General features: G+C 41.2%; 1 protein-coding gene across 5 annotated transcripts in view; it reads left to right on the top strand.

Moving 5' to 3' along the window:
• Positions 1 to 23,849, top strand: part of sema5ba (sema domain, seven thrombospondin repeats (type 1 and type 1-like), transmembrane domain (TM) and short cytoplasmic domain, (semaphorin) 5Ba) — a 160,115-nt gene that overhangs the window by 29,434 nt on the left and 106,832 nt on the right. Inside the window, exon 2 of one of the 5 annotated variants that reach the window (XM_063887158.1) lies at positions 7,711 to 7,801. The exons of the other annotated variants lie outside the window; for them this stretch is intronic. The gene's annotated coding sequence lies outside the window, so the exon portion shown is untranslated. The remainder of the gene's footprint in view (positions 1 to 7,710; positions 7,802 to 23,849) is intronic. 5 annotated transcript variants of the gene reach the window in all.

The following is a 23,849-nucleotide window of genomic DNA, read 5'->3' as shown; positions in this document are numbered from 1 at the left end:
CGGGCTCAATACTGGTTGATGAACGGAAAAAACTCTCTTGAGGGCTTACTTGATCAGCTTTCATGCAGAAAAAGACCCTGGGGTCAATATTCCCCGGACTATCCCTTTAAGCTGATTACACACAGGGTAAGATCTCACAAAACAGCTTCACCTTTGTGAATGTTTTTCCCACTCTGTTGGACATCATTCTTCTCTGTTTTTGTTGGTGTTTGTCTGGTTTTGTCCGTAGGCTTTGAATTGTAAGTGTTTTGTTTGTTCATCCACCTTGGGCTTTTTAATAGCCTGGTTTGAGTGGAGGCCATGTCTTCTGTTGAAACTGTTGACTGACTGTGATTGGCCCTTTTTTTTAAATTCTGATCAGGACCGGATAAAGGTCTATCTCTTCCCTGCATGCATGGTTTGAAACATGTGATTTTAAGTTTTCTGATTGAAGTGAATCCAAAAATTCGACTGATGCATTGTGTCAGCCATCAAGGCGGTACCAACACGTGTTTTGGGTCGTATGGAGGCATGAAAGTGACAGCTCATGACGCACAAATACAGCCTGGTGATTTGGAAACAGTGTCATCCTTGCAGGGTGAAGCTGGCAGACGCATTGTTTACCCTGCTGAGGTGCGTGGGCAGAGAAGCTTCTTATTTATTCCTAAACTGAAATTGGAAATAGCGACATTCCAGCTGTCTGAGTTAACACACATTACTGATGTAAACAAACCTTTACTGCACCACGAAACAAGAATACATGACTTTATATTGACTTCTTGTTAGTGTTTCAGTAAGACTGCTCCAATATATGGTTATTCGGTGACGGAGTGACACTTCTGACTTTCATAATAACGTGGCATAATCTTTTTTGAGCGACCATATTTTTGTCTGATTCATATTTACTGCTCTCGCTTGGGCACGCTCTCATTGGGTGTCAAAAGCATCATGATGTGTGAGGATATCGGTGCTGGGCAGATGTTCTTGAGTGTTTTTGAGAAGAGTAGTTGATGGAAACATACAATAATCTACTTGTTATTCTGGAGACTTTTTAGAAATTTGCTTAAAACTTGGATAGAAACATAAATAGCAAGAACCTTATTGCCCGAAATGATCAGTGAATGTAAGAGTCTATAATTTCACACAATCTACCACAGGTTAAAGTGCCGGTTGGTCAGTTTTTTAGACTTTATATCAGTGGAAAAACATTGATTTCTTTAACCTTTTTTGTACTGAATTGTATGTGAAAACTAATTGTGAATTTTAAACGTTGTATTTATTAAGATAAGCTTTTGATAGATATGATTTCCCAATGTTTATGGGCTTTGGGAGCACCTGTAATGGAAGTTTTCAGGACCCTAAAATGTTTGAATGCCCCTGAATAAGTTTACATGCTGCTAGGGTCTGATGTGACTTCAGAAATAAAAAGTAGTTCAGTTTGTGCCGCAGCCCCCTGCTACAGTCTGATGTCAACTGGAAAGCTGTGGGCGGTAACTCGCTGCTAATTAGACATATTTCATTTCCTACCCTGAAGGAAGTGTGTGTGTGTGTGTGTGTGTGTGTGTGTGTGTGTGTGTGTGTGTGTGTGTGTGTGTGTGTGTGTGTGTGTGTGTGTGTGTGTGTGTGTGTGTGTGTGTGTGTGTGTGTGTGTGTGTGTGTGTGTGTGTGTGTGTGTGTGTGTGTGTGTGTGTGTGTGTGTGTGTGTGTGTGTGTGTGTGTGTGTGTGTGTGTGTGTGTGTGTGTGTGTGTGTGTGTGTGTGTGGTGTGTGTGTGTGTGTGTGTGTGGACTTGTGACCTCCTGCTGTTTTGTAAGTTGCCTCTTCGCCTTATTCCCACTCAGTCTTTATCAAACTCTGTGATTCAGTTAGCGATAACCGGAGCCTAATGAGGAGGATTTCATTTTCACGGCTGGATGCGATGGCCAACGTCGATAAACACTTCTTTTGAATGGAGACCAAGGGGGGGGTTTCGTTGTTTTGCAAAACAACGCGTGTGATCTCGACCTCATGACTGCTTTGTCTGCATCATGCTGCTTTCAGAACAACCGCTGGTTTTAGAGCGCCTCGTTTCGACACACAAAGACTAAGAACTAAAGAGTTCACAGACGGAAGCAGCCATAAGTAGGCCTGTTATAACGTGGTGGGGAAGAAATAGAGACAAATGCATACAGTAATCCCCACCTAGTGCCAGCATGGGTGAACGAAAAGGCCTAAATTGGTTCAAATCTATCACGTTGTTAGTTTTTCAATATCTTTTTGTTGTGACTTTGGCAGGAAAACCACGGGTAAAACTTCACATTGTCTTGATTCAATTCAGACTCTCAGCCAGTCTTGACAGTAATCCATTATGCCCAATTACAGGACCCTGGAACTAGCTCACCTAATTACAATTACACCTGGCCTTTGCCTGCTATGACGAGCCAAAGTGCCTGCTGTAAACTACCTAGTGATAAGGTTTGTGGGCTGTGTTCGTTGGTTGCTCAAGCTAGACTTGCATATCTTAACAATTGTGGGATACATAGCCACCAAACTTGGCTCAGGCATCAACACTTTTCCTCTCGTGCAAACATGCAGTTCATATTTGTAGTGTCTCATCAATCGTGGAGTGAACACCTTGGTTCCCACCGGAGGAATTTGTGAAAATGCCATCAAGTCAAGTCCTATTTGTTTATAAAGTTGGATTAAGAAGCTACAGCCTTCACCACCCTATGTGCATGGACCTGGAAATCAATGTCCACAAATCCCCAGAAACCCTTTTGACTGGGTGCAAAAGGAAACATATTCAGGAAGAGCAATTAAGGACCGCCGGACATGCAATATGTTGTCCTCAAACCAAGTGATTTCTCAACAGCCTGCATGATGTCATCTAAATCTGAATTATATCACAGTCATGGGTTACACATCCAAGCAAAAGGTTCATTCATGAGGTTGAGCATCATCAGTCTAACGCCACACGAACACGTCTTTGTTTTAATTGAGCTAACTGCCAATTAACCATTTTTCAGTTTCAAGTTTACAGACTTGTTGCTCTGACAACCTTTGAATTGTTAACCAGCTTTCAAAGACCTACAAAATCAAGACTCATGTCAAATCATCATCATCATCCCTGACACTCTGATGTAATCTCTGTTGCGTTTGTGCACAGATCAGTTATCTAATCAATAAAGTATTTACTGAATTTGAACAGCATTGAGTATTCATAGACTTTTTTGACTGTCTGGCAGATGCATCCCTGCGGGGGGGGGGGGGTGTGTGTGTGTGTGTGTGTGTGAGAAAGACAATCAAACTATAGGTCACACAGACTAAGCAGTTTATGAGAGTTCCCCCTCCTCACTTGTTGCAGTGAATAAAAGCTGAGCCCACACTGACATTGGAGATTACGGGGAGTTTTTTTTGGTTTGTTTGAGCCGACACTTCCTGCTGCTCGGCCCTAAATTCTCAGCTTAGTTTAGCTTAGCGCCATAGTAAATCCCTTTTACTGCTTTTCTACCTGGCTGTTCGGAGTCTCAGAGCTGGACAGTCTGGGGGAAGAACTCTTTAATATCAGTGTACGTTCATTACCAGACTGGGTCGGACAAAACAAGAGATTTAAAGATGTCCCATTGGATTCTTGAAGCGTCTGATGGACATTTCCCAATATTTCTGATATTTTCTGGACTCATTTGCATATAGTTATTAGTTATACAACTTTTAAAACTTGATACCAATGCACACTTTGCACTATGGTTCCAATAGCCTTTGTTTGACCACCTGCAAAGAGTCTCTAAACATCGGTTTCATGAAATCATTTTGAATACTGAGAGGCCTCCTGCGATGTTATATATATGCAAATGATATGCAGATCTTTGGCTCTTGCAGTATGACATGGTGGGCTTCATGTTAGAGGAATGATGAATTGCAAACCCAAAGCCAAACGATAAATAATAGAGTTCCCACATTAATCATAAACAGTCCATGGTGCCAAGAGAGGTACACAACCAATCATTAAAGCCCAAGTCGCTCAGACTGTAGGTCCAAACATTCAGGAGAGGTTTTAACACAAACTACATTTATGACCAAGGAAATTAAGATAGAAGCTTTCACATGAGCAGTCCAGAGTTTATCCCAGGTTGCTGGAGAGCATCATTTCCTGCAGCATCACATGCTAGTATGAAAATGTTAGGGCAACGAGCCAAAGCAGGCTCACAGAAATAGAATAACATGATTTTATAGGGAAGCCCCAGAGACAGGAATCACGAGCAACAACATTAAGCAAAATGAATAGTTCAGGACCCTTCACAGCCTTTGTGTAATGAATTTGAATAGCTCCCATAAGGACGGCGATATAGGATTCCCAGAACAACAACACACATCTTTGACTCCTCTGTCATCTCACTGAACAAATGTCCTTAATGTCTCTCCATGAGCCTGTGGTGATGTAATGTGTCTGGTTGTGTTTGTGCGGGTAAATCCTGCAGACTGCTGGACTTATACAGTAAGCCTAATATTTATGCCTTGTTTATGAGTGTGACTATAGCTTCAGTAGTCTAAAACCAAGCCGGTTCTAGTCAGGTAAATGGTAAATCTGCAGATCAGTTATGATCCAGCAAAGTTAGGCACGATACAAGAGAAATAAATCAGAGTTTTACACACATGATTTCTGCTGTCTTATGCATTCAAGCACTTTCATCCCAAACATTTACCTCTCATATATTTGTTACGTATTGTTAACCCTAACCCTAGAACTACTGAAATGTATAGAAATATACTACAGAAATATATATAAATATACTACAGAGCTACAGAAATATATAGACATATACTACAGAAATATATATACATATACTACAGAGCTACTGAAATATATATAAATATACTACAGAAATATATATACATATACTACAGAGCTACAGAAATATATATACATATACTACAGAGCTACAGAAGTATATATACATATACTACAGAGCTACTGAAATATATATACATATACTACTGAAATATATATACATATACTACAGAGCTACAGAAATATATATACATATAGAACAGAGCTACTGAAATATATACACATATACTACAGAGCTACTGAAATATATACACATATACTACAGAGCTACTGAAATATATATACATATACTACAGAGCTACAGAAATATATATACATATACTACAGAGCTACAGAAGTATATATACATATACTACAGAGCTACTGAAGTATACATTGTCAGGTTTAATGCGTTGGAGCTGTTTAACTTTGGTATTGTCTAACCCTAACCCTAGCAGAGGAGCCGTGTGAAAGGTCTCCGAGAGTTTTATTTAGTGTGTGGTTTTTTCTCACTTGTTGTTGGTGGTGGGGGTGCACTGGAGCTCGGGTCGGGGGTCGTGGTGGTTTTACCTGTCTGCATTAACCTGCTCAGTTGTGGAGAGAGAGAGAGAGGGTCATTTCTACCGCAATTTTCTACCGCAATTTTCCCCCACAATCACAATCGCCTTCGCACTTGCACTGCTACTACTTGGACTGTATTGTTTGCCTGTGTTTGGAATAAGTGTTCAAAAGATCTGAAGGAGCTTTGAGCACGTACAGTATGTAACACCTTGCAGCTGTACGAGTTTTTGAGTGTAGTTTTTAAGGTTTGTACGCCTGTGAAGCCAAAGACAAAACTCCTCCTCAGTGGAGAATAAAGATCTGTACTCTATTCCAAAGCCTTTGCCAAAAACAAATCAGCTTTTAGTTGACAAGTTTCAGCAAACACAATCAAAGGCCAATCAATGAGCATGGTGTCTGAATGCACATTAAACATATAAGCAGAAGTAATGAGTCTAATTGGAGTGAAACAGCAACCCTCCCTCTATGATTCACTTTTCTCCTTCTGTGTGGAAGTGAAGGACGAGAGCGACGAGTGACGAGACGAGAGCGGTGGCAGGTCTGAGCTGCTCTTACAGGTTGCCGTAGAAACCAAGCCGGTGCTATTTGTTCCAATTCGCTCTGCGGCGTTGAGATCAAAAAGCTCGCAGCCCAAAGTGCTCTCTGCATATTAGCAACCGTGTCTGATTCGACACCATTGGGCTCCTCGTTTCCATCCGTGCTGTAGATTTACTGTCTCTCTGCTGTGTTTCATATACCCTATGTTACAGTGGGTAGATACTCTATCCATCCAAAACTGGGAAATGATCTCGTCACCATTGTGGTCCGGCATTACACAATTACACATATTCATAAAATGCAACAATATACAAATGTAAGAAATCAAAATGAGCCTTGGTTACAAGTGTATACAAATTCACAATAGAAAGGAAACACAGTATATCATTAGAGTATAATTAATACACAAAATAACGACAATATTAAATGACTTGAATACTCTACAATATACAATCTCACTAAGCTACAGAAATATATAGAAATATACTTCAGAAATATATAGAAATATACTTCAGAGCTACAGAAATATATAGAAATATACTTCAGAGCTACAGAAATATATAGAAATATACTTCAGAGCTACAGAAATATATAGAAATATACTTCAGAACTACAGAAATATATAGAAATATACTTCAGAACTCCAGAAATATATAGAAATATACTACAGAGCTACAGAAATATATAGAAATATACTTCAGAAATATATAGAAATATACTTCAGAAATATATAGAAATATACTTCAGAGCTACAGAAATATATAGAAATATACTTCAGAAATATATAGAAATATACTTCAGAACTTCAGAAATATATAGAAATATACTTCAGAGCTACAGAAATATATAGAAATATACTTCAGAACTACAGAAATATATAGAAATATACTTCAGAGCTACAGAAATATATAGAAATATATAGAAATATACTTCAGAAATATATAGAAATATACTTCAGAACTACAGAAATATATAGAAATATACTTCAGAGCTACAGAAATATATAGAAATATACTTCAGAACTACAGAAATATATAGAAATATACTTCAGAGCTACAGAAATATATAGAAATATACTTCAGAGCTACAGAAATATATATAAATATACTTCAGAGCTACAGAAATATATAGAAATATACTTCAGAACTACAGAAATATACTTCAGAGCTACAGAAATATACAGAAATATACTTCAGAGCTACAGAAATATATAGAAATATACTTCAGAACTACAGAAATATATAGAAATATACTTCAGAATTACAGAAATATATAGAAATATACTTCAGAGCTACAGAAATATATAGAAATATACTTCAGAACTACAGAAATATATAGAAATATACTTCAGAGCTACAGAAATATATAGAAATATACTTCAGAACTACAGAAATATATAGAAATATACTTCAGAGCTACAGAAATATATAGAAATATACTTCAGAACTACAGAAATATATAGAAATATACTTCAGAACTGCAGAAATATATAGAAATATACTTCAGAGCTACAGAAATATACTTCAGAGCTACAGAAATATATAGCTTTTGTCAGGTTGAAAGCGTTTGAGCTGTATTTAACCCTGTTATTGTCCGGTCTGGATGTAAAGGCACCTCGCAGGTCCTTTAGTCCCCCCCCCCCCCACATGGAGTCTCTGTTTAAATGCCATTCCTGCCCCCCCCCTCCATTGAGAAGTTGGCGGTTTGTTTACGATAGTGCCGGCCCTTCTTTGTGGCTCGCCGCTCTGCCCATGAGAAGGAGGTGAACAGCTAGTTAAAGACTCACCCCTCCCCCCCTTCTCTCCCTTTCTCTCTTCCTTCCTCCAGGAGTCTGAAAAGGACAGACGGCCCTCTCAACCCCCCCCCCCCCCCCCCCCACACCCTCCACCCTAACCCACAACCCAGTGATGCTTAGCTGGTGAGTACACTTTCATCGTCTTCATTTGGAAAGTTTTCTCGCAGCTTTTCTTGGAATTCCTGCCGTGTGTCTGTCAGGGAGTTTGATGCTTTTCTGCTGCAAACTTCTGTCTGCTCTTTTGGAGAGCCGTGAGGGACTGCCTATTATTCTATTCCTCTTATTATCACTCCCTCTAAATGTCTTCCCTCCCCCAATATCTCTGTGGACTGTCTAGTGAGAGTTTTTCTGGTGAAAGCCTTGAGTGAGTGATTTGAGAGGAGGGTGAAAGCGGGAGAGATGGAGGAACTCATGGAACTGCTTTCCTACGGGCGGCTAATGGATGAGTGTTGCCTCTCTTCTCCTGGGCAGACGTCCTTGAAGCTAATTGACACTGTGGGGTGAAATCATTGTTTGGATGAGGACACAGTCACCTCCACAAACACACCGTATGCTATTAGTGTGATTATAGCAACAGTGAGACACTATACTGTCATCAGGACACCCCCCCCCCAACAACTGAGGCTTTCTGATAATATCTATTAGGATTGTGTTTTTATTTGATAGGAAATGGAGGAAACATCGACCTGAAACTAATCTGCCCAGACTGATCAGCATCTAGTCCAGCTGCCAGCTCATAGACCCCAAAGTGTTACGATAGGAGTGTATAGTAGGGGTCTGCAGCACACAGAAACTGCTGCATGCTCATTTGCATATGTTGCGCAACTTGCACAATAAGCAAAAGTTGCGTTAATTAGCTTTGAGGAGTAATTAAAAACATGTTGTGTTTTTAGTTTGAGACTGCATACGTTTGTAACTGTCTTGTTTCATTTCATTATTATTATTTTACACGTTCAAAATAAAATACAAATGATGTGGAAAATAGTGAACAAATGGCTTGGCCAATTTGGAAGATGTTTGAGTGGTTTTAAGATAAGATAAGACTAGATAAGATGTACCTGTGTTAATCCCCGTGGGGAAATTCAGGACTTTAAGCAGCAACAGATGGAGAAAGAACCAAAAATGAACTTCATTAATATCTACAAATCCCTTATTTGACCAGGTAAGTCTCGTTGAGATTAACACTTCTTTTCCAAGAGAGACCTGGCCAAGAAAAGCAGCAACACCAGTGTTACAACGAACAATTCAGGCAGACGAATAAAACACAAAACACAGAAGAAGTGGTAAAAACCAGTCAGTATGGAAATAAAAGATACCGTTTAAAGCATAAAAACTGGCACAATTTTAAGACAACTTCTTAATTTAAGGGATAAAAGAGCAACCACAACCACCAAGAGTATTCTGTTCCTTTTCCTTTAAAATGGGGCTGCAAATTTAAAAGCTTTTTCCCCTAATTCAGTTCTTCCGTTTGGAACTAACAGCTGTAGGAAGTCATCGGACCAACCAATGGGTAAGTCTGCGTGCACACGGCGATGGGCATTTAGCAGCAGTGTACGAAGTTAAGAATTAAGTGAAGGTGTTTTGAGGATAATGAGTCCATTTCTCCATTTTCAGGATCAGAAAAAGCTGTTTTAACCAGAAAATGGCAATATTTGCACATATTTGATTCATTTTGGGTCGATTTTAAGGATTTAAGAGACTCTGGATAATTTTGGGCAGACAAATGGCACTCAAAATCAGCCCACCAAGAGTACAAACATGGCCACTTTCTGGTTAAAACTACAATTTCTGATCATGAAAATGTCATAAATGGACCCCCAAAACCCCCCAAAACCCTCCAAAATGGTCCAAATTGGCGAAGTCATTTTTTACCCATTGTCCAAATGCTAATTAAGCAACTTGTGCAAATTGCGCAACATATGCAAGTCAGCATCCGGCAGTTTCTATGTGCTGAGGACCCAAACTATACATTTCTATCATATAACTTTGGGGTACTAAACTAATCTTATCTATACCAGAAAACACTTGGATTGAGACGAGTTGAAGCTGCATGTTTTTCTGGATGTCAGATGTAATGTCCGCATTAAGGTTTTGCGAGAGGGTTTATTCAGCTGAGTAAACGAGGTCCTCTGTGACAGGAACAGAGCAGAACGCGCCTCTATTGACAGAACATGAAGTGGAGCATTATTTGCTGGCAGGCCTCGAGTATTCCCTCAAAGATATTGATGTTGATGCCGAGCAGCTGCACCAAAAAAATAGAAGTATTATTGATATTCAAAATATTCACCAGGTGCAAAACTCAAAGTTAGATGTAGACTTTTTAGACTTAGCACATCTGGGTAACACATCTGGAATCCACTGTTTGATTACTTGGAAATGGTGCTATTCTGGACAGCCTTCTAGGAAGAGGTCGGCAGAGCTCCGTAAATTAAAACAAGGCAACCACAAACACGTCTCATTTCTGTAGATCAATGTATGACATCAGTCTGGTAAAATCGAGCCCTGCTTTGTTTGCATTGAATGGAATAATGAAGACTTCGTAGATCATACTCAATCTGTTATTCTTCCTCCAGGCATTATTAGAGATTAGTGAGTAAACATCAACATGAGAAGACTGAGCAAACTCAAGCTCATTAAGTGATTTCGGCCCAGAGCGTGTCTTTACGGGAGGGAAAAAGGCAAGTACTTTGGGATGAGCACAATCCAATTCCTGAAGAAAGCACGGACCACTTCTGCTCCTATCTCACCCTCATCTCACTCTCTGTGTGTCTCATGTCCCAGAAGGCCCGCGTTGGCATTTGCTTACGTTTTGTTGTTTCGCTCCCTATCCTCACCCTCTCCTCTCCATCTCTCTTACTGGTCCATTCAATTTTCCCTAATATGTGTCATTGGAGCGGCGATGGCCTCTTTGAGTGAGCTCCTCCTGGTGTTTCCTGGTCCTCAGGGAGGAGATCGGGGCCTTGGCATGTCCTCTCCTCCCGGCTCTGTGGTTGTTTGCTGATATTTAGTTCAGGATGACAAAAAGCCGGAAGAAAACAAGCTCCTTTCAGAGCGACAGAAGACCAAAGGGGTGGACCGAGGAAAAAGAGAGAGAGAGACCTAGAAAAAAAAGGGGGACAGGGGGACTCATCCCTGGATGGGGATTCTCTTTAAGGCTTTCTGTCCGAATTAAGGGAGTGTCATTATCCCTGGCAAATTACCACGCTCCCTTTGTGGTCCGGGCCATGGTGCATTAGGGCATCTTAAAACGTGGCCGAGCCGTGCCCATTCAGCTCACAAAGAGAGGGGGCCGCTGGCAGATCCTTGGCCTGGCTCACAGAGGAGGCATTCACACCACGTCGGTGGGGGGGGATGGTGACGTGGTGACGGTGATTGAGGGGGTCTCCTGAGATGAGTTAGGATCGCTCGATGTGTGACACGGTCTCGAAGCGCACGCCAGCGGATGATATCATCACTTGGCTCCGTCTGGGTTTTGATCAGCTGTGGAAAACCCCGATCAGAGCCTCATGATGGTGGTTTCCATGCCAGTTCTGTCAGACCTGTATCCATCCATTACCCATACTCGGGGCTTGGAGGCAGTCTTTTCAATTGACTAATTGCCTATTAGCCGCGTAGCAACAAATCACCTGCTCGCTACAAATGAGTTTTATTTATTTTGTTCAACTTTGGGGATTTTCCGTCACCCTGTCAGTTAAACTGCAGTCAGATCGTTGTCTCATCGTACCGACAGAAGAGTATGTACTTGATATAACGTGGAAGTTATTTGTATGTTAGCCGAATACGTGCACCAGTGGTCGCCCAATAAGCTCTTTTCAGATTTCTTATTGATGAAAAATCTGTCATAAACTCGGGTTGTCCTGTGTCTGACAACGTTTTTTTAAGATGCCACCGGCCGTCGTATAGCTCACTGGGTAGAGCAGACAGCCATATACTGGGATTTGATCCCCATGGTTCGAATCCGGCCTGAGTCCCTTTGCCGCACGTCTTCCCCTCTGTCTCCCCGTTTCTGAACTGCACTGTCACTGTATTAAAGGCACTGGTTGCCCAAATTAAAATAAAAAAATGATGCCACCAATAATTAACGGCTTTGATTTATTGAATTTATCAACCCGTCCTTTAGTCCAAAGATGATATAGAAAATCACCGACAAAGCTGAGGTTGCAGATCTGCTCTTTTCTCTGATTCATATTATATTAAAGGTTTAATATCTGTGGGTTCAAGATGTCACCTTGGACTCTAGAAATAATAGATTAATGAAAATAATTCATATCTCCTTCCCTATGAAGTGTAAAATGTCTTAAATGTAATATTAATCCAACAGTTATATTAGTTATAATCACTGTTCAGACTTGAGTCCTTCCACAGTGTAATTATAGTACTTTAAACAAAAGACCCTAACGTTATGCAACCAGACAAAGGCTTTAGAAATGTAGTCTAATGGACTATCCTTCATTTTCAATCATAGAAACTGCAAATGACTGGCGATTAATGTCTCTTATACGTAGCGCTCTTATGAGCTCCCCGTCTCTTTCCAATTCCAATGAGAAAAAAGCTAATGCAGTTGGAAGCGACATCCATTAAAAGTTCAGCACCCGGCGTCTTTGTTTCGAGCATTCTGCCTTTTTTTGTGCAGCCACTCTGAGCGCTTTGAGCCTCACAAAAACTCCAGTGACGCCACAGTAGAAATGGCATGAAAAGCTTGTTCTTGGACAGTGTCTGTCAGAGGGAAATGATCATCATAAAGACAGAAAAGCTTGTCAGATCGGCCAGTTGGACACCGGGTGTTTCTGCTGATCAGTGCGAGACTTTTCTCGTCTTCAGTCGTCTTTATCCTTCGCGTTATTGCTGTCAGACTGAGCGGTGACAAGCTTATTTTTTACAAAGCCAAAGATTAAGAGTGTTCCTTTTGGTGCTTACAGTGAACAAACAATGTCAGGGAATTTACAATAGCATAAACGTTAGATAAAGTCCATGCTAGTCCGTCGTACAGCGTTCAGTGTGTAAGAAAGCCCCAAAGTATAGAGGCTCATGTCAGAACAGGTTCCCCTAGCCGGTCCATTTCTCAATTTGCTGCTCAGAAACACAGTGGTCTCGCTTTAAAATGTAAAGTAATGAGCAGGTGCACAGTCCAGGGGAGAAGAGGGAAGACAGAAAGAACTGGGGGTGCATTGTCTAATCTGGTCAACGCTTTAATGTTTCAGCGGGTCGTTTAAGATGATTGGATGAACCCCGGTGTTTTTTGATCACTCCCACTGGGAGGAGAAGAGTTGGTACCACTTTACAATAAGACTACTCTTATAAAGGGTTTAGTTTGTGATTCATTTATTAATTAGGCTGTGAACACTTTATAAATCATTAATAAGCCTTTATAAGACAAGAGATAAACAGGGCAACTGTGACCTTGCCAAATAGTGAGCCCACATTTATCTGGACTGCCAAGACTTAGACTGGATACTTAGCTTCCTTCGTCTTCTTCATCAGCCAATGAGAATCAACTCAGTGAACAAGAGATTTAGTTTATCATGTTGTGGACAGTCCCCATTAATTAACTGTCACAACAAACTGTAAATAGGGCAGCTTTAGCCGACATGGCTAATTTCCAGCTGATGTCCCCGGCCACATGGTAACAGACACCATAAAATCACAAACAAAATCACAATCATCAACAGGGTTAAATAAAAAGAAAGGACTAAAGACAAGTTGATAGAGACAAAAGGATAAAAGAGAACAATAAAATGCAAGCAACACACGTTACTACATACATGTCACATAGCATAGCACGTCACAGTCACTTAACAGACACAAGGGGCAACATCCATGAACACAACATGTAACACACACGCCCTATCCAGAACAGACTAGTGTGTGCAGGTGTAGATGTCAGGTAGATACCAAGGATGCTGACTGATGAAGAAGAGGAACGAAGCTTCTGTAGGTAGCCAATATAAGGCTTAGTCATCTTGCCAAATAGTGAGCCTGTGTTGATGTATGAACACGATGTTAGAACTGGTTTATAAATGGTTCTTAATAATTAATGAAGTGTTAATAAGCTAATTAAGAAGCCATTATGCATCCTTTATGAACCCTTTATGAATCCTTTATAAGGGCAGTCTTATTGTAAAGTGGTACTGGAAAGATTTAGGAGCTGATCTGAAGAGGAGTGTTGCAGAGTGCTTGCAACATAAAGGTCTGTCAGTCATGGACGGCATCTGCTACGATTCCTCTCCTTTTTGGAGGAAGTTGAGTCTTCAAACGTCAGCGGGTAGCTCAGAGGAATCACACTTGATCCTCTGGGCCTCAAATGGAGTGCCCACTAACAATTCAACCTGCACCGTGAGCTGCTATGTCCAAGCCTTCAAAGAAAACTAAATAAGAGGGCTGCTGCTGAAGGCACAGTAAAACTCCCCGTGTGTGAAATGTTTGTTCTTGGCACCTCGGCTTTTATTTATCATCTAATCAACTTGAAGCTTTACCCGGGCGATTGATGTCTCCTTCATTTTATTTTCCTCTCCCCGATAGGTGGGAGATTTGATTATTTTCCAACATTGTTTCCCTGCTTTATGGACTCAATCCCTCTGCTGGAAGAGAAGAAGGCAGGGGGGAGGCTGTTTTGTCCAGGGGTGAAAAAACCCTGAGCCTATAAATCGTGCACTGATCTTTGGATCATTAAGCTGTGAGCCCTTTGGTCCTTTATCACCAGGCCTGGATCCCAGTCCATAATGGAGGCTAACTGGCTAATGATTAGCTGTCCGCCACAGCTTCTCTTCCACTGCCCCGTCGGAAGCTTTGAAAACATATAAATCGTCCCTAAAATCGAAGTTGGAGTATTTTTCAGCTATTGAGTTTCCCACAAAGCCTAATGATGAATATAAATGGATAAACTCTACGTTTCAAACACTGAAAAGTTATAAAGATATTCATGTAACAAGTCCACAATAGACAGTGGAGCAATGTGCATATTGAAAATCAGCATTTAGCTCGTCTCAGTGCTGCAACAGATCACCTTGTGTCTACACAGCCTCCAGCCCGATGGATCTGAGAGGAATATCATTCAGTGAAAATGAAAACTGAGAGGCAGTGTTGTAAGTGATAAATGGAGTGCATTTATATTGCATTTCTCCAGTCTTTAAAACCCCTTAAAGCGTTTTACATATGCAAGTTATCATTCAAACCCATCAATGCAGAGGCAAGGTGCCACCTGCTCCAGTCTCTTGCCCAGGTATACACTCACATGTTGGCTGGGATTGAACCCACATCCACTATGTTGGTTCTTGTGGAACGATGCAGGCGTGTGATTGACAGAAGTTTGTCCTACAATCATTAATAATCACATTTCTTCCATTTGCAATGCAAAGGACTTGGAGGCAGTCTTGCTGTGGATTAATTGCCAATTAGCCGCATAGCAACGAATCACCTGCTCGTTACGAATCAGCCCGTGGTTTTTTCAACTTTGGGAATTTTCACCCCGTCGATTAAACTGCAGTCAGATCTTTGTCTCTTACCCACAGAACAGTATTTAATTAATATTATGTATTAAGTTATTTGTTTGTTGACCGAGTACGTGCACCAGTAGTCGCCCAATAAGCTCTTTTTAGATTTCAAATTGATGACAAATCAGTCATAAACTCAGGCTGTTCTGTGTCGTACGTCAGACAACGTCTTTTTTAAGATGCCACCAACAATTTATGGCTCTGATTTAGTGAATTTATCCACATATCCTTCAGTCAATACATAGATATTATATCAATCACACAAAACTTGGAAGTTGGACAGTTATGCAAAATCAGACATATTCAGTCCAATTAAACCGTACATTTTTTGGGGCGAATGATTATTAATTCAATCAGTATTGATAAACCGTATGGTCAAAGTTCAGGTTGGTGAAAATAACTCGGCCTCTTTGTCCCTAGAATGAACTAAATTGGGGATATTTCTGAAAAACGCGTTGGGCAAGTATAGTTATTGGTATACGCTTCAACACTGATAACAGCCAACCTCAACAAACACATTAACCAGGTCAAGTCGGTGCCTATTCTAACCAAATTGTATGTATTTGTGCGCCTACAGACGGACCGTCTTATCTCATATACCGTAAGTTGAGGTTCTGCAAATGTGAGACACACTTTAGATTTCGGGCCATAATCAAACTAACTTCATTGGTCTCTGATGAGAAACTTATTTCAGTCCTTTGCATCAGTCTAACATGCAACACACACTCACATCTGCCTCAAAACACACTGCTTCCTGCACTGGTAGCAATGTTTGCAATGGACTATAATTCATCAGGGATACTCGGCTGCTCTGCAAGAACACACAATGCTAACGGTACTCCAAAGAAGGTAACGGGCCCGTGTTAAAATACTCTGATGAAGCTCAGTTCCTTTGCTCTACACTTCCTGTAGCAGCCCTGACTTTACTTCTGGAGTTTGTAACCCCCCTCAGGAACAAGTGTAAGCCCAGCTTTAGCGTCTGTAAATTCCTATTAGAAACCCTTGATTTATTTTCGGGCTAAAGCTACCTCTCCTGAATCCCGTCCACGAAACAGAACTTAAGCGTCAGATTTTTCGCTCGGTAGGAAAACCACTCTGACTCTTCCCCGCCGCCGGGTTGTGGGCTGCTGGCTGTAAACTTGGTGCTTAATCATTCAGTAAGGATTAGTGGCACTGTGTGTTTTCTAATTATAGACCTGGACTGTGCACTCTCCTCCTCTGAGGGGTCAGTATCCAGCCCACCAGGCCCTCAGCCAGCGGCTTACTCACAGCTACTCTCCACATGTTTATTCGCCATTTTTTTGTCCATTGTCGTCCTTTATTTTCCTCCACGCTTTCATTCCTGTCTCTCTCGCACAACAAAGACATTTGGATGACATAAAACTCAATGAGGTAGCTGTCAAAATAAATCACTTCCTGTTTCAAGAAGGCACCAAGGTTTGTTCTGAAAGGAAAGTCTCCCCCCCCACACACACACACACACACACACACACACACACACACACACACACACACACACACACACACACACACACACACACACACACACACACACACACACACACACACACACACACACACACAATCAATCAGTTCTCTTTCACTTCTTTTTATTCTTAGAGAACAATAGGTTTGATTAACTCCCTCTGGGAAAGCTCATTATCCATTTCCATTACAAAGGTGTTGGTGAGACACTTGGATTTGAAACGCATGAGCCAAAAAATCAAAGGAATATATTGATGCCCATGAGCTCTGAGAGACAATAAGGGGAAAATGTCTGAGCTCAAGCATCCGGTTTGACAACGGCACATACGTGAATCCTCAAAAGCTTATATTAGATACAGTATATATATATGTTTGGTGCTTTTAAATAAGAGCTGACAGACAGTCTTGAGTTTTGTATTCAGAGTTTTATTTTTGACCTTGTTATGGTCTCTCGTGCTTCCATTGTTATGCCAGATCAATTCCAGATCTTCAAGGGACACCTAGGAAATGATTCAATCCATGTTTAATCAAAGCTCTGTTTTAGGCGTCAGTTCAGATTACTGTGAATACCATGCCGCAGTCTGACGTGGAGAGACCTGTTTATTTTCTGCATCATTTCACATTTAATGATGTAAGTATTTCATTTAGAGGTTATTACGCTGGTTGCTTTATTGGTGTTTCATATGCACATGGTTTTGTCATGTGAACACGGGTGTGCATGGTGCTGACTCACCCTTTGCACCCCAGCAGATGACACATTATGTAAAACTGCTTGTGGAATTCAAAGAGCTATATTCTACTCATTTTCAGGATTATATTTGACATGTCTCCATGCTTTAATGTTCAAAAAGCTCTTTATTTTTCTGCTCTGATTGGTCAACCGCTTAGAGATGTCCCGCCCCTTATCCTACGATGTGTTGGAGCCAATAGAGAAGTAAACAAAGGAGTCCAATTTGAGGCGTTAAGTTCCTCTTTTCTATATCCAGGTTAGATATCCAGATCACATGTTTAAACTAGATGTAATGGGGACTAAAAGTGTAGTTCCTACGCAAACAAATCAACGCTCAAACTAACAAGAGCCCGCATATAGGAGAGAGTAATGCGTCACAGTGTTGGCTTTTGATTTGCTGGATTAGTTTTACTTGCTTTTTCCACACCCCCACGTCTGAATCAAACCTTAAGGACGCTTTATTTCTGCTTCTCACCTTGTTATGCCTTTTTAAAAAGCAAGCATTGGCTTCTTCATATCAGAACAGGATTACATGTAATCCTTGCTCTTGCACAGGATGACCTCCTCCTCCCTTTTCAGTGGAACATTTCTTTATAGAATAAATCACTGTGAGGTTTGGAGCTGAGGAGTTTTCTTTGTGTTGTCAAATCTCCCGGTTCCTTTGTGTGTCCCCGGGCCAACATTAGGAGGCAGGATTAGTTCTGCTCACAGTGGATATGAAGTGTAGCAGGAGGGAAAAAGACACACAGACAAACAAAAGAGCTTTAATTGGAAATATGTGGCTGCATTAAACCAAACAGGCTCCATCAATTAGTTAATGGTTAGTCTGGTAATGAGATCTTTGGGAACCGGTCTCTTTGTACAGGTGACGGATAGTTGCAGCTGGATAAATGCTCATGTTTTCCCCTCTGAAGATGTCTTTGCTGCTCAGATTCTGGCACATTATAAAAGCATGCGCACACACTCTTTGATAAAGATATCCGTGCCATAGCTCCCAATTTACAGCTCAGCTTGATCAAACTGCTCATTTACAGGACTAATGAGGAAATGAACAGAAATTAAAGAATCATTTGGTTGTTGTTTTTCATCAAGAGAAGAATCTGCATTTCTGAGTGTGATCGAATGACAATTACAACACAACACGGCCTCTGAAGGCGAGGGCGGCGGCTCCCTTTAGGATTAAGAAACGTAGCGTGGAAGACGTGTTGTGTTTTCCAGCGCGGGTAAACAATGATCAGACTTGTTTTCATTTTCATCACCAAATTTCCTGGCATTATGCCTGGGTCACGCATCGGGAAGACTGTAACGAGAAATCGTGTTGTGAGACCACACAGCAATTAAAACAGGATACAAGATGTGTCTTTTTTCTAATTACATCACAATGGATTTAATTATAGCGCCGTGCTTTGCAAAGGAACAGCGTTAGCAGAATAGCGTCAGGCATTGATCGCCCGTCTTTTTGTTTATGACAGGATGTTCCCTCGCTCTCTGGACTGTAATCAGTGTTCGAAGACACTCTTTGATACGGGAAGCAAACACCGGCGCCATTTGGGAGATATAGAGGAGTTTATGAAACGGAACAAATGATCCGCCGTCTTTATATCTGTCTGTGCTTCAGTCTTACATGAACCTGTCTCTGAAGAACAGGAATCATTTACATATTATGATCTTCTAAATTACAACCTAATGATCTGCTGAGCTTTCTGTGATGATGATCTCACAGAGAGTAAACGACGTGTGGATTCTTAAAGAGGCCCGCTTATGTTTTCCCTGTGGTATGGTATATAGGTTTCTGTGCATGTAAATGGTCTGCAGAGGCTAAAATCCCAAAGTTTCCCTCCCAGACTTCTGCCTTAAATGCCTTCATTGGACGGCGTTCTTTACTTCTGTAACATAGTGACCTCACTATGTATCACTTTTAGCTTTCCAACACATTGTACGTGATAGGCTAAGGGGCGGGACATCTCTAATCGGTTGACTAATCACAGCAGAGCCAGCCAGCTGACCAATCAGAGCAGACTGGGCTCTGGTTTCAGACAGAGGGTGAAGAGAGAAAAATAAAGCATGGAGACATGTCACTAAAACTAATATGAACCTGAAAATGAGAATATGTCCTTTTTTAAAGATAAAATGTGCACAAAGGGAAGCTTTTATAAAAACCTTGAACCTACGCCAGCTGCGAAGCAGTGTGCTCGACTTCCTTTCTCCCTTCCCTTCTGTCTTTGTGAGACCAACAGGGACTGACAGCGCCGATCTGAACAGTTTAAAGTTTGTAAAATGGAAATGGATTTGTGGTTACTTCTGTTCGAGACGCTTTCCCTCTGCGAGAGAGAGAGATTGTTTGGATGTTGCACATGTGCTGGATCGCAAGAGCTTCTCAGAATCAATCTCCACTAAAAGGTTAGTGATCTGATTTGTCTTCCCTGCTCCCCTATGCAAATTACCAAGGATATCACTTCCACAATGTGTCTGCAGCAGTGGCAGAATATCCCCCCGGAGGACCGAGCCGGCCGTGAGCCATTGTTATGGTAGACAAAATGTTGCCTGGTTTTCCTGCAGGGCCCATTATGTTCTGCACAGCCTATCAATTGCAGGCGCAAACATGCCAGGAATGGTATTGCTAAAATAAACAGAAGGACGCCCAATTAAAGGAAATCAAAACAGCAGATGAGGAGTTATCTTTTTGGAACAGTGGTGTTCCTTCCTCCTGTGACTTCAGAGTGGAGTGTCTGCACAATGAAAGCTGTTCTGGAGAGATTTGTGTTGATTTTTGCCACAGTTTTTGAAGTTGCATTTGTGCAAAATGGCACTGGGAATCAAGAGTGCTTTTATATAAATCTGTCGAGGGTAAGCAAAACAACATGATCCCCTGTGAGAGACGCACTGGGGGGATAATTGCCTCACGATAAATATGGAAAAAACAAAACAGAACAGTGTCATGTATCAGAGTTCTCTCCAGGCATGTTTATTAGCTCAAGATGTGAACGTGACTCCATTTCCTCAGACAAATAGACGGTATGTAGATATGTATTCACGTTTCTTTACCAGAAAAACAATATGCTAGTCACAAATACAGGAAGAAATTCACTCCAATTGTTTCTTTAATCTTTATCTCTACAGGTATGGCAGCCATTCCGATATCTGATGAATTCCAATTCCGTAGTTTATAGAATACGACAAAATGATAATCATAATTTAACTGAAAGACAAACCTATAAAAACCAAGTCAAGAGAAAATGATGATGCTGAAGTGGTCTCTTAATTACTGTAGTATGTATATGTACATGTATATACTTCACCTGCACTACGTTTAGACTGGTCTAGCAACATAACCTGCACTCAGTTATCTAATTTATCTAATTTATCCTAATTTATTCTAATTTATCCTAATTTAATTGTATTATTTTGTCTATTTATTTTAACTTGCATTGTTGGAGGAGCTCAGGACCTAAGGTATTCATTGCCATAACTACTATTTAGCTACTGTGCATATCGTAATAAAAAACCCCTTGATCCCTTGAGTCAGCATGATGGGTAGAAAAGGATTTCAAACATCCATATAAACTTTCTAAAATCACTGAATAACGTATCCCACTTCTCCACTGTTTCAGTCAGAGTTTAGCAGAACAGTTCATATCATAGTTTGTGGTGTTTTGGGGATCCTGGACATAAGAGCGGCGATTATGATGCGATGTTGGGAAGAATTGTAGACATGACTTTAAGCCACCTTTCAACCCCACATGTTCTAAAACATAACGTAGACCTCGGGTTGAGTGCTTCCTAAAAGGGAATGCAGGGGTGGAGAGACGCACGCTGTGAATTACTCTTAAGCGTTTGTTGACATGAGACCCAGAGCTGCCCTCGCCTCGTTTTGCCTGATTAGATTCTCAGAGTGTGTGTTGACTGCCTTCACTGTTGTCCTTCGATCACATGAGATGGATTTCCATGTGAACAGGAATAAGGTGTGTGTGTGTGTGTGTGTGTGTGTGTGTGTGTGTGTGTGTGTGTGTGTGTGTGTGTGTGTGTGTGTGTGTGTGTGTGTGTGTGTGTGTGTGTGTGTGTGTGTGTGTGTGTGTGTGTGTGTGTGTGTGTGTGTGTGTGTGTGTGTGTGTGATTTAATTGTAATAAACAAATAAAAATGATGCTGAGATAACATCATGCTTTTAGCAAGTTTGTTTGCCAGACGCCGTGCAAAAAACCCCCGATTACACTCCCTGTTTTGTTTCCCTTGAATGGGGATGGTTGTAGCCGCTCCGTCCACACGCAAATAAATAAGACGTGCCATAGACCGCCTGTGGTTTGTACACATACATCTATAAACAACGACTGTTCTCCAGTTTTGGGGGAACGGAGCCCTGTGTTGATTTTGGAGCTCAACTTTTACTGAAAAACAACAGCATCTATTTTAAATGTAAGTAGGTTTTCATTTGAATGTGTGTGTGTGTGTGTGTGTGTGTGTTGATGCTGCAGCAAAGGCTCTTATTTTGAAAGGTTTCTATCAAGCCACCTAGACGCCTCAAAACATACCGTGTTTTACTCACATTCAACAGAGAAAACAGGCCTTTACAATAGTCAAAACAAACCGAACAAAAGAGGCAAAACTCACATGAAATAAGAAACGACTCAGATAGTCTGTCTGTCTTTCTTTAGGCTTCTATAACTTTAAAGGTAACTTAAACGGTTAAAAACTGTGCCTCGATGACGTCTTTTCCGACCATCTCTGTCTCTTTAGAAGCTGCTGCTCTGGGAATTGTAGTCCTTTAAACAGTTTTGACTACAGATGTCACGATAAGGTGGCCCTGGCCCCTGATGACGTACTAAAACCGCTCAAAAAGAAGCTCATTTTTAATGTGAATTTAGAATCTAATCCCCCTGTATTTTCTTTGGGTGTTGTTAATCTGACCTGCAGAAGTGTGTGTGTGTGTGTTTACAGTGTCTGGTTCTCATCTGTGGATGAGTGTGACTGGATGCTTTTTGTATCCAAGATCAGACCAATTAGTGCGGAGGTGACAGTGTGTGGATGTCCCTGAGGCGCTGACCCGTTGCATCCGGACATCTGAGAGTCTGAGGAGACTTGTTAGGATGCAGCGGTCTCCTGCGCTCAGTCTGCAGCCAATTGATTTTTCTCTGGACAGCACTGAGTCCACACACACACACACACACACACACACACACACACACACACACACACACACACACACACACACACACACACACACACACACACACACACACACACACACACACACACACACACACACACACACATACTGTACTTAACAGATATCCAGTCGGCTGCACAGACGTCTTTATTTCTGCCTTTTTACCGGCTGTAATCGGAGGCTTTTTGAAGGAGATTGATTGCCAATTTTTCTGTACAACTGTCAACAACTAAATGACTGGTTCCTCTGAATTTCCTCATTTTGGAATCACAAAGGCGCTCTCAAGGCGACAGACATCTGTGTGTGGTTGGCAGGTGAGCTTTTATTAATGCTTTGCAGCCGATCCCCAAATAAAACAGTGGTAGCGGGTGATGGATGCCCACAGCTGAAATCCAATAAGATGGATTTGTTGGGAACTGCTGCTCTTGCTCACTCAGTCACAGACACACACACACAGACACAGACACAGACACACACACACACACACACACACACACACACACACACACACACACACACACACACAGAGTCTCTCATCCACCAGCAGGGTTCAAAATCAGTCGGCAAATCAATGCTCTGTAATCAACGTGGGAGGCACATTGCTGCTTTTAAAAGGAAAACCTCCTACCAGTTTCTGCCCGGTCTGAAGTGGATTCACTGTGGCAGCCGGTGATCAACAGCGTCACACACATCAGGTGTCGGCCGTTATCTCCTTTGTCCGTGTCTGTTAAGTGTTAAAATGGCAGCCTGCTGGACAGACCACTTTGAAGGAGCCTGCTCTTAATTACATTCACACAGGATTTCTATTGGATTCCTGTGTGGCTGCCTGGCAGAGAGGACTCACTGCGGTGAATTACTGTACTTTTAAACTTGTACTTTATTGTGTTTTAAAGTTTAGCTGGAAGAATTATTAAAGCCTTAATGAATGAATGAACCTTTAAGGAGCTTCATCTCAACATATAAAGACACAAGGAGGACATATTATGAACATTTCCAGGTTCATATTTCTACTTTATGCCTCTCCTGTGACATGTCTCCATGCTTTAATGTTCAAAAAGCTCTTTATTTTTCTCACACCCAGTCTGTTCTGATTGGTCAACCGCCTAGAGATGTCCTGCCCCTTAGCCTATCAACTACATAGACAGATAGAAAAGATAGAAGTACTTTATTGATCGCAATTTGGGAATTGTTTGCGTTGCAGCAACATAAAGACATTACAATAGAAATAAAATACCATTTAAAAAAAGAAGTAGAAAATATACATGTCGGACTGAAACTGTGCACAAAATATAAAGCAGGATGTC

Source organism: Eleginops maclovinus, chromosome 7 (genome assembly GCF_036324505.1).
Source record: "Eleginops maclovinus isolate JMC-PN-2008 ecotype Puerto Natales chromosome 7, JC_Emac_rtc_rv5, whole genome shotgun sequence".
NCBI lineage: Eukaryota > Metazoa > Chordata > Actinopteri > Perciformes > Eleginopidae > Eleginops > Eleginops maclovinus.
Note: the sequence above shows the minus strand (reverse complement) of the source record. Positions and strands in the feature narration are given on the sequence as shown.